The 16,901-nt window shown below is 30.9% G+C and overlaps 1 pseudogene; it reads right to left on the bottom strand.

Moving 5' to 3' along the window:
- Nucleotides 1-9,813: 9,813 nt before the first annotated feature.
- LOC149564300 (uncharacterized protein At2g33490-like) overlaps nt 9,814-16,901 on the bottom strand; it is a 32,621-nt pseudogene continuing 25,533 nt past the window's right edge.

Genomic DNA, 16,901 nt, shown 5'->3' with positions numbered 1-16,901 from the left:
ATCAAGACTTATAGGAATAGGGAAGCAAATAAGAAAATGTCCTAAATGAGACATTACAAGTGGTATTAGAGAATCTTTCTTGCCAATCTGTGGAAAGAAGTTAATGTTACCAGAGACTAGGTTGCAAATGTGAAGTAAATAAGTGAAGTGGACCAAAAAATACTACCTATATATTTTATTTATAACTATGCTATCATTCATTTCCATTAGAAAAATATCTCATTAATTCTCCAAAGCAAGTAGTAGAGGACATAGATTTTCTTTGGCTAGATTTGTACTTCCCTAGGAAGATACGTCTCTTCTTAAAAATCACAAGATTCCTCAGTTTTGGTCATCAATATGATCACAATATTCCTTATTCCTTTGTATTTGAGTCTACAAGGAAGATTCTTTACATTATTTTTCTGAAATGTCTAAATTGGTCTTTATTCATGGGGCATGGTCAAAGATGGGTCTTCGAGTTATTTTTGAAATCTTGATGGAGGAAATAGCAACTATTCATCGGCCCAAGAAACTTAAGCAATTCTAGATGGTTAACTTGAGGGTTCATATGGACTGGAAGGGCTACAAAAGAAAAGTGAGGAAGTCTCTTGAATATATGAAAGGCATAACATCATTAGAAGTGGATAGAAAGCAATACAAAGTGACTATAATAGGGTACATGGATCTAAAAAAGGTGTTGAGGAAGGTGAGAAGAAAGATGGGTAAAAAAGTGGAGTTTTGGCCATACAAGCCATACAATATTATTCATTCTTCGTATTTATATATATGCTACTAGATGAAGCTTGTTGCTACAAACCTTTTTTTACGTTTGTGAAAGCATTGGGACCATCAGATAGCTCATGAATTTTTGTGTTTGGCATTTCAAATTTCATAGGATCCTTATCATAAAGTAAGGGGATAATTTCTAAGAGAAGTGCATTAGTATCTCAAATAGCTTAAATGACAATAGCTCCTATATGAACCAAAGGAAATATGGATTGAGAAGTCTTTTAGGGGTTGAATCACCAAAGAAATCTAATTCTTCTACCATCCTAAGAATCACTCTTCTTGCAATGTCACCAAGATACATTCCTGACACCAATTTCTCAAAACACTAAAAAAACAACATTTGAACCATTACACCTTCAAACACCAATTGTAAACATTGATTTGATTGGGTTTATTCATGCTTGAAATTAGGAAACTTGCCTAATTACTAGGATTCAGACTAGCTTTGTCTAAATCTTCATCATAAATGGTTCATGGTAGATGAGAAAACTATAAATTCCCCCACTCCATATTGACAACCTTATCAACCAATACAATTCTTAGGAAAGCTCTGCAAATTCAATAAGATGCAAAGTAAAGATAAACTTATGTAATGAACTAAAAAACCTTCTTTTGCACTAACAGTGAATAGATTCTTACATTTCCACCAGATTTTGAAGTTGGTATTTAGTATTGCATTTTCTCATTCTACATAGGATGCATTTGTTCTAGTTCCAAAAGTGACTGTAGCCATGACATCCTCATCATGATAGTGTGCCCAAGAAAGTGTCCCAACAGTGTCATTTAATTGATGTTTTCAAATTGAAAATATGCCTCTCAGAATGCTTAACAATATAAGTTGATCGTTTTAAAATTTAAGGTTTTGTATGTATCATAGTAACTTATTACATAAAAAAACTCTACCTTTAAGGCTTTATAGATCTTGATTGCAAAGAGTAATCTTTCCCTTAAATTTGAACAATGGTCATATCCAATCTTAAGACATTTGACTCTTTGAAATAGTTAAGAAAAATTAGAACATGTTCATTAGAACAAAAGAGAAAAAAAAGACGAAGAATAAAATATCAAACTAGAGAAGACATAAAGTTGATCAGAAAAATAAAAATAAAAATAAGATTGCATATGTTACTACATTAGATCATTTATTAACAAGATAAGGTAAGACCTTATTGCAACACTTGATGAGGTAGAAAAGGAAAAGATGAAAAAAAGGCCTAAACATAATCCTGAACACATCCAAGAGAGTAATGAAGATGCAAAGGACCAACAAGAACTAGATGAGCCACAAATTTAGTGGCAATTCAATGAAAAAAGGGTAAATTCCAAACAAGGTAAACTTTTTATGAATTTATATATACAATTTATGTACTCATTTTGTAAAGAAAAAAATTACAATAATTAGTGAATCAGATTACCTCCTAAGTACACCAACTTGATGGATGTCAAGCACTATGATCAAGGTCAATAGGCCAAAGTTTTTCTCTTGGGCTTAGGTAGGATATTTAAAAAGAAAGAGATTTGCATCTAAGTAGATCACCTTGATGGATACCAAAGTGTTGTTGTCAAGGCCAAGAAGGCCAAAGTTTCACTCTTGGGATTAGATTGGGAAAAGAATGTTAAGATGGACATCTAAGTAGACCAACTTGATGGAATAGTATAATATTTCCATTAGGGCCAAGAGGGCCAAAGTTCCACTCTTGGGCTTAGATTGGTCAAGTTTAGAAACATTTGACATCATGTCAACTTAATTTAGTTAATAATCTACCAAGTAGACCACCTCATTGGATGACTGATGCCTTCCATTGAGGCTAAAGGGGCAAAAGTTTTTCTCTTGGGATTGGTAGGATATTGGTTTAGAACTAACTTATCATGACTCAACTTTTCTTTGGATCTATTATATACATGTACATGCTAATTATTATTTGTGCTTGTAGGATATGTGGTCAAAAAGTGTACTAGAGAAGTATATTTTATAAATCATTACCTTTACTCCACTTCATTGTGAAAGATAAATTATATAAAATCAATAAAGAATGTATGATGTGTCTGCATCATGTATGCTTTGTGTCTTCATGCATTTATGTGTTTACTTCATGTCTACTTTGTGTATTTATGCATCAATATGTATACTCAATATATTCTTATGTTTTGTTATTTTATAATTTTGTGGATACTAAATTTACATAGAAATATATGTATAAGCTATTTTTACTTGAGTAAAATAAAATTTTGAGAGGGAAAGATGCTAATGTCCCCAGTTTTAGACTAGGTTTTAATAAGAGTTAAATAATTACATTCTATTAATTTAAAATATTTATATAGCTAAATATATGATATAAAATCATATAATATAAATTATGTATATATTTAAATAAAATGATAATATATTAGCATTTACTAATGATAATATATTATTATTTACAAATATAATAATAGTACAATATATATTTACCAGTATAAGAAACCTATGATATATAATAATGATAATAAATATGGATGGTACTAAATGAATGGTGACAACATTATTATGTTATCTAAATGGCTTATATTATCCATAAGCCCAAGGATAGACTACAAATATCAAAATTTAAATAATTAGTAAATGTTATACATATATAATACATACTAATGTATATTATTAAGTATATGTTAATAAATCAATATTAAACCTTAACCATAACAACTAGGTTAATTATTATTTGAAGGGATGCAACCATCCATGACCATTCTAGTAATAATATATATAAATAGGAGAACAAATGATAGATTAGGGGATTATTATCAAGACTTATAGGAATAAGACAGTGAATAAGAAAATGCCCTAAATGAGACATTACATACATCCATGTAACTCCTAGGGTTTCAAACACAATAGACACACCAAGTAGAATAGAAAAATTTCATTTTAAAGCACCAAATGAAGTGTTATTTAATCTAATAAATCCACACACATAGTTTAGACAAGCACATAATGTCTTCGACAATGTCTTGCAAATAAACATTAGTAGTTTGTAATGATTGTCTCTTCATCAAATGATTATCACATGCTGCAAATAGACCATTAGTAATACACAAATATCTAATTTCTAGGTCCTAGAAAGAAGCACAAACCCTAGATGTAGATTCTAAGTGAAGTATGTGCTTTATGTGAACCAATTGTTCTCTGACAAAGAAGACTACACCCTAGAAGGTCAGAATGACCCAAGATGCCCCCAAGCATTCTAAAATAGTGTTAAAAATGCCCATGGTACACTTGGGTCCCATAATGGTGCAGTTGGTAGTTTATGGGCACTGTTGGGAAACCAGTTGTAGTTTGTGGGGAAATGGGCCCTAAACAATACCTAGAAATTGAAATTTTGAAATCTACCCTCCCAAGTGTGCTTAAACAGTGAAAAATGTGCCCATGGTGTAGTTTGGTCCTAGAATGGCATAGTTGGTTGTTTCTAAGCATATTTGGTGAATTGGGAACAATAGATGGGGATTATAGTGGCTCCTAGGTCCTTAAAATTGCCTCCTAGGGGTCACTAATGTGCCCTAATAGAGTAGTGTTCACCCTAGCATAGAAAACTAACAAAATGCCTAAAATGGGAGCATGTGACCATTTTAATAGACTCCCTAATTAATCTAGATGTGATAAGGATGTGTAGATATTCATTATACCCTTCCAAGTGAGCTCCTTCCTTGCACCTACAAGAACAAACGCAAGAAACCCAAGTTAGTTAAGCATGTTCACATCGGGTTCACCAATTGTTGGACCAAAAAATAGGCCAATGTCTAACATATTATGAGAAAGTCACAAAATAAATAAACATACATGGACACCCTCTAGTCTACAATGAAAGCCAAATAAACAAAAGGAAGCAACACAATGTTAAAACCCCCTCTTTGACTTTTTGCTCCCATGTCCTTCTTTCTTCTCCATGTAATGTAGCTCCAATAACCTATGGTGCACTCAATACACAAGTTCAAAGAATTGAATTTTTCACCTTGGATATGTGACTTGGAAAGAGATTCCTTTGAGAATCTATGACACATATGACACAAGGTGCCAAGCATAGGGTTGTATGATACTTGGAAGTTAAGCATGGCTATAAATAGAAGAGGATCTATGAGGCATCATGTGACAACTCAAACCCACTTAAAGCCAAGAATCTATGACAATGGAAGCCAAATATGGACATGCATAAGGAATAAGAATATATGGATTGTGACATATCTTAGCCAAGTGTAAATGGATAATCCATGATGTGTCATGTTCACATGTCATGATGATGTCAATATTATGTTGAATATTTAAATTAAAAATATATTATTCCACATAAATAGGAATTAGTAAAAATGGAATCAATGGTGAAAAATATGACATAGGAAATTGTGAATTTCTATGGTTTGTGAATGATGAATCAATTAATTAAAAAAATTAATTAATTGAGGATGATAATTAAGAAGAATAATTAGTAAAATGACATAGGATTAAATTATGGATTATTTAATCCTATAGAGAAAAGTAGTAAATAATTGGCTAATTTGATTAAATAAGTATGACCATATCCTGTAATGAAATGTGACAATTATTAAGATTGACTAGGATGATGATAGGTAGACCAAAGCAATGGTCAAATTGATTGATTGATTAAAATTGATAACTTTCCAAGAAACATGACATGAATTAAGAACATGTAACACTTAACCATTACTGTAAATGCTACAATATCGAGATTGATTAATATGGTTGATCAAAATGACATCAATAGAAATTGTCAATGTTATTAAGATGGTTTGATGATGTCATGATCTGACACTGAGTGACACAAAAATATCAATGATCAAATGACAAGAAGTATGGTTTGACCTAGCACTAAGAGCTATGATAGTACTAAGGTCAGATTGATAATTTTTGATAGATTGATAGATTTCTAAGGCATTGAATGCCACAAGGGTAAAAGCACAAATTTGTGTCACTGTTTATGATACCAAAACTTGTTTTGGTCAAATCTCATTTCTCTATCAAAACTCAATTTTTTTCAAAAACTAAAAATACCCTTTTATAGATCTCAGATTCAATATCATCATTATATAAATTTTTGAGTGTTTTGATTAGTTATAATAGCTTATATTCTCAAAATATTATAAGTCAATATTTCAACATTTTAAAAGATGCTCCTCATAAAAGGAAGAAAAATAGTAAATCATATTAAAAAATTAAAAAATTATATTTATCTCTACAGGAGAGAATCCTCTTCATGAATATGTAATTTTTTTGAAGAAGGTATAGATTTGATAGGAAAGTTTTGATGGGAGCAAAAAATTGTTGGATTCTGATAAGGTCAAACTTGAGTACTTATAACAAAGAAAATATACATCAAAAATAATTATTTCTTTTTATGTTCAATAGCTATACATGTCATCTATAAGATATTTTCAAATCAAAACAAAAAAAGATGATTTGCTTATACTTGTTTGATGAGAACTACACCCTATATTTTTTATAGTTAAAAAAGGGACTTCAAAATAAAATAAAATGAATAAATTCATACTAAAAAAAATTATAAAAATTATAGGCATAAAATTCATCCAATTCTACATATTTCATCAGTTTACATCATCTTCATATTTTAAACACAAATATCATTTTTTTTCATTAATGTTGAACTATCACATTTTCATATCTCATTTCTTTATAAAAGGTGACATAGGTTTGTGCTTTTACCCACAACAATTCTTAGGATTGGACAAATGATGATAGATTTAGGATTTTTGACCCATTCTAGGTTGATTAAGATTGATTCTAGGTGGTTCTGAGTAGATTTGGGGTGATTTTGGGTTAATTTAATATTGATGATGTTGAAATGGTTTTGAAATGATCTATAATTGATGTGAAAAAATGATATGAATGACGATAGACAATTTTGAGATATGATCAAGTTGGGCAAAAGTTCAAAGTTAGTGTAATAAGAAAATGGGATGAATTAGTATGGAAATGTGATGAAACCATAGATGTGAACCTTTTTTGAGCCTCTAAACTTTGTTGTTCACATCATATGACTGGTGGTATGAACAAGTTTGTTAACTTCAAAATTCAAGATGGAGGCATTATCAGAGTTTGAAACAATGGAACATGCCAAGTTAAAGGCATTGGATCTATAACTCTTGATGGTAAAACTGACACTAGGGATGTATACTTTATTGATGGTTTAAAGCACTATCTTTTGAGTGTTGGAAAACTAGTGGACAAAGGTTATCAGTTGTAGTTCATAGAGAAGACATGCATGATCAAAGAAAAAGATGCAAAGGTAATTAGAATAGGAACCAGAACTAGAGGTAAAGTATTTTAGTTGAATCAAGTATTGAAATGATATATTTGGTTGCAAAGCTAGATGACAATTGTTTATGGAATAAGAGATTTTGTCACATAAACATTGACATTGTTGTGAAGACTAGTAGAATGCTTGTAGTTAGAGATTTTCTAAAGATTGTAAAGCCTACTAACACAATTTGCAAAGATTTTGTTTTGGCAAAGCATAACACAACTTCTTTTCCTAGCAAGAAATTTACCACTACATTGAAGTTGGAGACAAGTATATATAGATCTTAGTGTTGAAGTTGGAGACAAGTATATATAGATCTTAGTGGGCCTACAAAGACTAGAGAATTCAATGGTGAAAAATATTTTATGATTTGTGTTGATGACTTTTCTAGAATGATGAGGGTTGCATTTCTTAAAGAGAAATCAAAGACATTTGATAAGTTTAATACATTCAAGAATAGAGTTGAGAATTAATTTGATAACAATATTAAATTTCTAAGATTAGATAAAGGAGGAAAATTTTCTTTAAATGAGTTTAACATGTTTTGTGGAGAAAATGGAATTAAAAGATAGAACTATTAGCTCCAAGAACCCTTGAGTAGAATGGTGTTGTAGAGAGAACAAATAAGTCAGTTACATGAGCTGCAAGAGCCATGTTAGTAGAAAATGATGTATCCAAGATGTTTTGGAGAGAAGCTATGAATATAATAGTCTACACTATGAACAAAGTACAAGTCAGGAAAGACACAAACAAGACCCCCTATGAACTATGGTTTGGTCAATCATCTATAGTTAAGTATTTCAAAAATTTTGGCAGTAAGTGCTATATCAAAAGTGATGATGCTATTGGTAAGTTTGATACTAGAAGTGATGAAGGTATGTTTCTTTATTATTCATTGAAAATAAAGGCTTATAGGTGTTATAGTTAGAGAACTAAGACTATTATGGAAAGTGCAAGTGTGAGAATTGATGAAAAATTCAGGATACAAGGGAGAATAGTTGATTACAATTTAGATGATGATGTTGTTACTAAGCCAAGGAATGATGAAGCATTTCTTGAAACTAACAATGATTTTCAAAATGAAGGAGAGCCAAGGTAGGAACAAAGATCAAAATTTTCTAATTGAAATTTCAACCAACATGTAGGTTGGTGAAAATTTTGTCCAATACATTCGTAAAAAAAATTGATTTTTGATAGCTCTGATTAGTCATTGTTGGTCAAAATTTCCACTAATTTTTGGTTGAATTTTTTTGAGAATTGGTGGAAATTTCAACCAATTCTTGGTAGAAAACTATCAAGAATTGGTCAAAATTTCCACCAATGTTTGGTCATTTTTTTTAATAATTGGTGGAAATTTTGACCAAGTCTTGGTAGAAAACTATCAAGAATTGGTCAAAATTTCCACCAATATTTGGTCATTTTTTAATAATAATTGGTGGAAATTTCAACTAATTCTTGGTAGAAAACTATCAAGAATTGGTCAAAATTTCCACCAATGTTGGATCGATTTTTTTTAATGTTGTATCAAGAAATTGTTTCTTATCCAAGCCATTTAATTCGTAACCTTTTAAATCTTTGCAAAGATAAAGTTGGAGCAAGAGATTTTTTCTTCTAAAAAGTGTCCTCTAATTGTAAAGCATCCATTCCATTATCTATTTAACAATTCCATTAGATGTTGAACAAAATTGTTCAACAGATAATGGAATGGATGCTTTATAATCAGAGGACACCATTGAGAAGAAAAAATCTCATGTTCCAACATTTATCTTTGTAGAGATTTAAAAGGTTGCAAATTAAATGGCTTGGATGAGAAATAATTACTTTATATAGCATGGAACAATTGGACATTTATGCATAAAGTTATGTGAGTGATGCAAATGCAACCAAATTTTTTGGGATCAAAGCCACCAATTAATGTAAGGTTTATAATCTCCATGAGGTTGACATTGTGGTTGTAAGGGCTGTGAAGATTGTACTTCTTCATTTTCCACTTCATCACTGATTAACTTGCACCACATATCAATGGTATTCATCTGTGTTGGCCTCCTATCCCCTATGTGAGTGTTGATGTAAAAGCCAAAGTGGAAACAATAAGTGAAAGCATGTTGAATAAGGTTGAAAAAGTGTGTTGAATATTATGTAAGGAGCAAAGACAATCCATAGCTATGATTTTTTTATAAAAAAACAACAAAAATTCATATATTAAGGAAAGCATCCATGATTTCCACTAAAGGAAATATAATTAGTTGACCAAATTAGCAAGTTTGATTAAGTTACATGAAGAAGTGTGATTTTTTGCATGAGAGAAAATGGTTTGATGTGACTTCTACCATCATACCTTCTCAATGGATATTAAAGAAGACTAAATTACATCTCAAAGGACACCAATCACATCTATTCATATTTACACACCATAATCAAGACCTTAAGGAGCCTTGTCATAGCCAGGAAGGGTCCTATTGATCCACAATTATCAAGATAAAGAAATGCACATGCATATAGACTCAAACAGAGATAGCGTCACAATAAGATCATCACATAAACAAGATAGACAATAATAATAGATGGTGATAATCATATTTTCCTCTTCCAAGTAACCAAATATTCATACTTAAACTTAGACCTAAATTATCAGAGTGCTTATGATTAAAAATTTTAATGGTTGATTGTTCAATATTGAATGATATCATGAACATTAGACACAAACTCCCATTATCTCATCAAAGTATACATATCATACTTTGTCAATCTTTGTATGAATACTCACATGTAAACTATATACTTCACCATGTACATAATACTCTAAGATCTAAAATATTTAAAAGGCATGGTTACACACTATGATTTATATGGTTTAATAGGAAACTTTCAAGGAAAAAGAAAAGAAAATATATATTCGTGTAAAACATACTCACTTTTGGTGATTCTCTAGATGTGATAAAAATATCCGCACTTGATTGTTGTTCTCTAGTGCTAGAAAAGGGGATGGGAATCAAAGGTGGTGAAGGAGCTTCCTCAAGGATCTATATAGGTTCTTAGACTTTTGTACTTTTTGGAAACTACAAAAATTGACCCTTTGGACCACTAGGTGGTATAGACATACTATGAGTTGCCAAACCAAGAGGAGGTTCAGGCAATGGAGATGTAGGCTTTGGGATGTTGATCCATGCATTTGTACAATTGAATTCTCCTAACTCTTCTCACCCAACAAAGGTACTGCATGAGTTGTATTAGATATGTTAGAAGACTTTACGAGCTTCACTGAATCAATAGGTGGCTTGGAAAGCTCATATAGTGTGGTTTTGTGGGGTTGAGATAGATTAGGAGGTGAGACATTAGGAGAGAATTTTGATGAACCACCACGATGAGATATTGAGGAACAAAGGATAGAGTTGGATTTGAATAAAGATTCTATATGCTTATATGTCAATGGACCACTTCCAGGTCTACTTGACCAATTAGACCACAACTTGCCTATCAATGGACCTAAAATAGCATGTTGTTTGATTCTCTTAGAATTAGAAGCATTTGGAAAGTTAAACCTTACCATAGGTATCCTTTCAACTAAACCTGGCATAGGAAATTTATTTTCTTGAATGCTTGTATTTGATTCTTCAAGAAGTGATTGACCTCTTGATATGCCATTTTGACTCAATATGTGAGTAGTATGAAGGTTTTAACTAATTCAACAAGATTCAACTCATTCTTTTTTGATCTTGTATATTCATTATTGGATTGTGATAATGGAGATGTATGCCAAAAAAAGGAAAAAATCTCAGTTCCACCTATTGTCCTTGATCCCATTGCAAATTTACTTCCTCTACCAGTTGTATTCCTACTTCCACCAACAACTAGAACTAGCAGAGCATAAGTGTGCAAATTTCTCTATGTTAATGTGATCATATCTTGTATTTGGTCAACATTTTCTGACTTCCTATGCATGAATGGTGCCAAGGGTGTTGATTTATTGCCAACCATTAGATTCCTAGTAGAACTAAGTCTATACTCAACCTCTTCAGGTCTTGTCTATACAAACAAACATATTCATGTTACGAACCACTCAATAAATTCAATCATCTTAAATTTTCTACTTACTCTAACAAAAAAAATATAACAAGGATTCAATAATAATAGTGTAGATAATAAAGAACAAATTAAGATCCTCATGGAAAATTGGAATTGAACTAGAATTTATAGTAGGCCTCTTTTTCAAAATCTGATTATTTCATACATGTGAATCATACATGTATTGAAAAACTAATTATTTATACTATGAAAATTAGAATTGAATTCAACATAAAAAATTTAGCTATAAATTAGGAGATGGGGAGACTAGTACCTTTTCTAACATATAATCAAGTATTTGATGCAAGTAACACTGAGACCAAAAATATGACTACAAATCTTAAAGAATAAAACAAATCTCCATATTCCAAGCACTAAAAAATTGTTATTGACAAGAGGAAAATATCCAATTGCTTAATTCAAATATCATGAGTCTAATTATAAAATGTTGCAGGAATATTCTCCCCCAACACTATTTGATATTTCAAAGAGTGGGCTTGATTCCTTCATATATGGATTGATTCCAAACACACTCAATAGGCTCTCACTAACTTGAGTCAATAAATGACCAAAACCAATATTCTAGAATTATCTCATGTCTTCGATCACATATCCAGGACCAAGGAATATAAATTGTAGATTACAATTAATAAATATGACACCATCAAGTATAATTTTAGTCAAATATATGACAAAACCAATACCAAAAAAAGTGAATCCATACTGTCGGTTCACATTCTTTTGAATATTTGAAGTATGTAACCGATTTATTAAAATCAATATAGTCATATTTTACAAAATTTGTATTAAAATCAATGGCCAATTCTATGGCATGATAAACCCTCTTGAGTCAGTTGTTATAGTTCTTACCATTGTTCTTCACCCACAAATTTGAATTGATTACCAAACAAAGTCTAATTTTTCTTCAAACTAAATTCGAACTGATAGCAAGTAGACTTCAATGTATATAAATAGGTTTGAAATATCTACCATTTTTATTTTAAATGAAATAAAAAACCTTTCCAAAATAAGTATAGAAACTTTTGAATCAAGGAACTTTAATTTGGTATGTCTTATATCCTTAAGCGAAATATATTCTCATGCAACTGATTCACATGTATGAAATATTCAAATTTTGAAAATTGGAATTGAATTCAATGTGAGGACTTATAGTAGACCCCCTTTTATGTTTAAAAGAAAAAGAGAAATGAAATGTACCTCCATTGAATTATCAAAATTGGTGGTTGATTCATCATATTCTAGATAGAATTCAAAACTCACTTCTCCAACATCTTCCTCTAGCTCATTAAGTTAATATTCAATATGCTGCTCCTCAACAATCTTCTTTACATGAGGTTAAAGTTCCTCAAGAGTAGCAAGCCCCTTTCTATATAAATGCAACTATTCTATGGTATGTGTAGGATCATGGTCAACCAAACTATGCTCTTAAGTGGCAATAAAAAATTAGAAAATTGGGGTTATGTCAACTTGACATGCAATTTTCTACTTGTTATTAACTTTATATCAAAAAATTGAAAGAAAATAATCTCTAGAAAATTGAATCTAGTTTCTAAACTACTAGGACTTATCTCAAAAAAATAAAAATTGATTGTTCAAAATTTGAATTTTAGTGCAATATTACAAAAAATTTAGAACAAAAATAAGAAGTAGACATATGTCTGACCATGTTAATGAAAATTAAATGATAATATTTTTTAATAATATTCTAGATATAAGTAGTAGAATCATGCCGAGATATGACACATATTTTTTGTATTTTTATTCTAAATAAATAATAATGAATTAATTTTTGACTTTAGTATTTTTGGAATAAAAAACTCTCATGTCTGACCACCTTAAGTAATTCAAAACTCTATAAAATTCAGTTTTTCATTTTTTTCCCTTATAGTAGAAGAAACATAGAATGTGATGCATCTTTTGGATTAAAAAAATGTTGTACCATTTGAAAGTTATAGTTATTTTTCAAGTAGTATGCCAGTTAGCACTTTATACATAACTCCATTAGAAAATAAGTAATAATTACTTACTAAAATCATAATTTGACAAACCTTATATTTATGGAAAGATAAGAACATTCATAAGAAACCATATTCATTTCATCAAATTTTGGTGTAAAAAACGTTGTTAGTACATGTTTGAAGTAAAAGTCACATAAAAATAGGCCAAAAGAACATTTTAGGATGTTTTTAAAGTTGACCATATACATTCGGTCACATACTTTTTGGCATGCGATGATCTTGCACATACCCTCCATCGAGAAAAGGGAAGAATTAGTGAGAAAGGTACCATAGATTGATTTCTAGAAACTTAAAAAGATAGATCAAGGGAAGAGTACAAGCATTGTAGTTATAAACCTGAGCGGTATAGTGATGAGTAGCTTGAGTTAAAAGACTATGAGATTGCCCTTGCTTCAAAGACTTCAACTAGAAAATAAGCAATGTCACCTCATTCTCATAGTCCTCTTTAGTTGACTACAAATGTTCAGTGGTAAATATTTCGCCTTTACCAATCTTAGATTTTCCTTTCACTCTCTATGCTCACATATGCAAGTATGCTTGTCTAAAATTGATAATGTACTCATAAACATATATTTCTCTAATAGTACCACTTAACATAAAGTGGGTGGGGGGAATAAAGAATAAATAAACTACTATCTACCTTTTTGCATTACACTGCTCTTTCAGTTCCTGCAACTAGACACAAAAATGTGAGGAGGGAGGACATAAGTCAACTATAACAATAATATTAGATTTATCACTTTTACATTTCGTATATGTTATGTGTGGAAAGCTTCATCCTTAAAAGTGATTTTCATTGCAAAACAATGATCAAGTATCTAATATCAATAGATAACACTTTTAGGTCCACGGTGCCAATATTGTAGTATTGTTCTCATTTCACTAAATTGACAAAAAGCTACATCATTAAGTCCAATGCTTGCCCCCTCCCTTCACTTTATTTTTTATTTTTTTGTAGTATATAAAGGGCAAGATTCCTAGTGACCCTTTTTGTAGAGATCCAAGGCATGTGGATGCAACATAGTAGCAAGAAAGGAATGAAGGACCTATCCCATTAGTTGACAAGGGAGTCCTCCCAATCCCACAACTTCAATTTCTACCATAAAAAATGGTACATTGTCTGTGCCCTATTTTCATTCATAAAATTGGAATTAGGATGTCAAACTTGTGTTTCTCCTCTAATCTAATGATAATCCCCTCCTCTTTTCATTCAAGGCCACATTGATGAAATTGAATCTTGAAACTTTAGAGAGTTCCCTTTGAGATTATTTCTAGTCTGTAATGTAGATATTATTCAATGCAAGAATCCAATGGTAATGAATCATATTTACTCTTCTTTTTGGCTATTTAGAAGTTAAGTTTGTAAAAATTGCTTTCCTTTTCACACCCAAGGATCAGTTAATGTTTTCCCCTTGTCAAATAAAATGGCAATCTAGTTTAAAGCTTTGGTAATATTAACTTAGAGCTGTGACTTTTTTAGAAAGTAAAGTTTGAACTTGAAAGGTCCCATAGCTTAAGTCAACCTCAAAATAGAACAACAATGTGTCTAGGACCAAGAGCATGTTTAGTAAGAACAATAATGTTTTTCAAACCACTTTCATTGAAAAGACTAAGGGGAAAAACAAAATAGAAAATTGCAAGGAATATGTATTAAATACTTGTAGAAAGGTTAATAAAGTAGGTATATTGGTAAATTAAGGAGAAAATTATTAAAGTGGGAAGCTAAAATGAGGATCATGATTGAATTAAGCCTCATGGAAAAATAGAATTTAAGACAAACAATAACACACCCACCTAGGAGAAAGCAATTGGAATAATGTTCAATGATACTTATAATTTACAATGGCCTATGTTATAGCCTTTGCCTATTTCTGGCCCCTACTAGGTATGCCATAATATATACCCAGCACTACAGGTTTGTTCCAAGTACAACTACAACATAATTGGGAAAATTCACTACCTTGAGGACAAACCCAATGTACCCATGGCAAAGCCTAGAAAACATGCATTTTCATGAAGAGAAAAAGTAAAGAGAAGATTTTTTTGGACCAACTAATTGGATCTAAGGTCCATATGTTATCTTCTTGGAAAAATTTTTTATTTGTTTTAGTCACAGTGAATATGTTAGCTTTGTTGTCATCAATGATTTTTTCTTTCATAGTTAAGCTCTTCAAATATTTTTTTTCGTAAATCAAAAAATGGCCATGAGAAGGTTTTGTCTAGGCATGAACTTGTTTTGTACATATGAGTTTTGAGTAATATTTATGACATATTCATCCCTATTTTTGATATGTGGAATCTCATTTTGGCCTATGTTAATGAGCTGCCTAAGATTGTAGGTAGATATGTGAGTCATCTAGTGAATATTTAAGCAATATGAATATAAATAACTTATCTTGTTTCAACCAAAAAAATAGGATGTCGCTCACAAATTTTGCAATGTATCTTTAAGATGCCAAGTTAGTGGCACATTGAAATAGCATTAGTTTTTTTTTTAATCTTCTCAGGCAATGCATCTTTGAGCACTAATGATCAAAACTGATTACTTATAAAAGCTCTTGCACTTGAGGATTCCTGCAAAATAGAAGTGAGCAATAGAATATCCACTAGTTAAAATTTGTCATCCCACTACTATCCAAAAGAATTGAGTAAATTTTTTTCTATACAAGAACCATGGAGAAACACCAACTAAACATCACATTAGTGATTCCTTTCTTACTTAATTCTAAACTTGAATTCATCTGAAAACATTCACACCTAACCAACCATCAATCCTCAATTTTGAGTACCTAAATCATTGTTCAATTCAAGAAGATGGGACACTTGTGTTGAAACTTGTTGTATAGGCTTTTAGTTTTAGTCACATGGCACTAGGAGGTCATCATATTATTCCATCTCCAATCTTTCTATAAAGGACCCAAAACTTTCGTATTCAGTTTTAAAAAGTAAATTGACAATGGCATTGCTATGCTATAGCTAAGAGACAAGTTGGTTCAAAAATATAAAAATATATAGATTATTACCTCTTTGTTTTCTCCTAATGCTACTCTTGACTACCCACATCTTTTCCAAGCCTCACTAGTTGATGGATTTGATTGTATTGCCTTACTAATGCAAAACCAAAAATTAAATCATTCAATGCGGTGACAGTAAGAATACTTAATTGGATGATAGTATGTAGTGTTTACTTTTCAACCTTAGAAAAATTTGAAATTGCAATTTCAATCTTTCTTTGAAATGCATATGCAGTTCCTCTTCTAGTTAGTGCCTCAATAGATGTTGTATTATCCCTAAATATCTACACACTTCATGTATTAGATGTGTCATTTCTATACATGGAAAAAGTGTGTTTCATCTTATATGCCACATTATGCAAAACAATAAAAAAAATCCATTGATGATGCACCACAAATAGAGCATTTAGAAATAAGACTTGGCTGATTGAATATGGCTATAGCATGTTCATAATTACCCTCATTAACCTACAAACAACAACACTTAAGTTACATTGTGCATGTCCATTTTCTTTAAGAAAATCACTAAGAAAATACATATAACTTAAGCTATGTACTCCATTAATATATTGTATTAAAAAAGATTAAGTAAAACCAACACAAAAAAGTCTATTTTTTTAGTCAAGCGACTAAAACCACATCTAAATAACTATTTTTAAATGACTGGTAGAAATAGCTACCCCTAGAGAGGAACTAAAATGCAA

This window comes from Cupressus sempervirens, chromosome 4 (genome assembly GCF_028749045.1).
Source record: "Cupressus sempervirens isolate cs-2001-9-10 chromosome 4, ASM2874904v1, whole genome shotgun sequence".
Classification (NCBI taxonomy): Eukaryota; Viridiplantae; Streptophyta; class Pinopsida; order Cupressales; family Cupressaceae; genus Cupressus; species Cupressus sempervirens.
The sequence above is the reverse complement of the archived record's forward strand: the minus strand, read 5'-3'. Positions and strand labels throughout refer to the sequence as shown.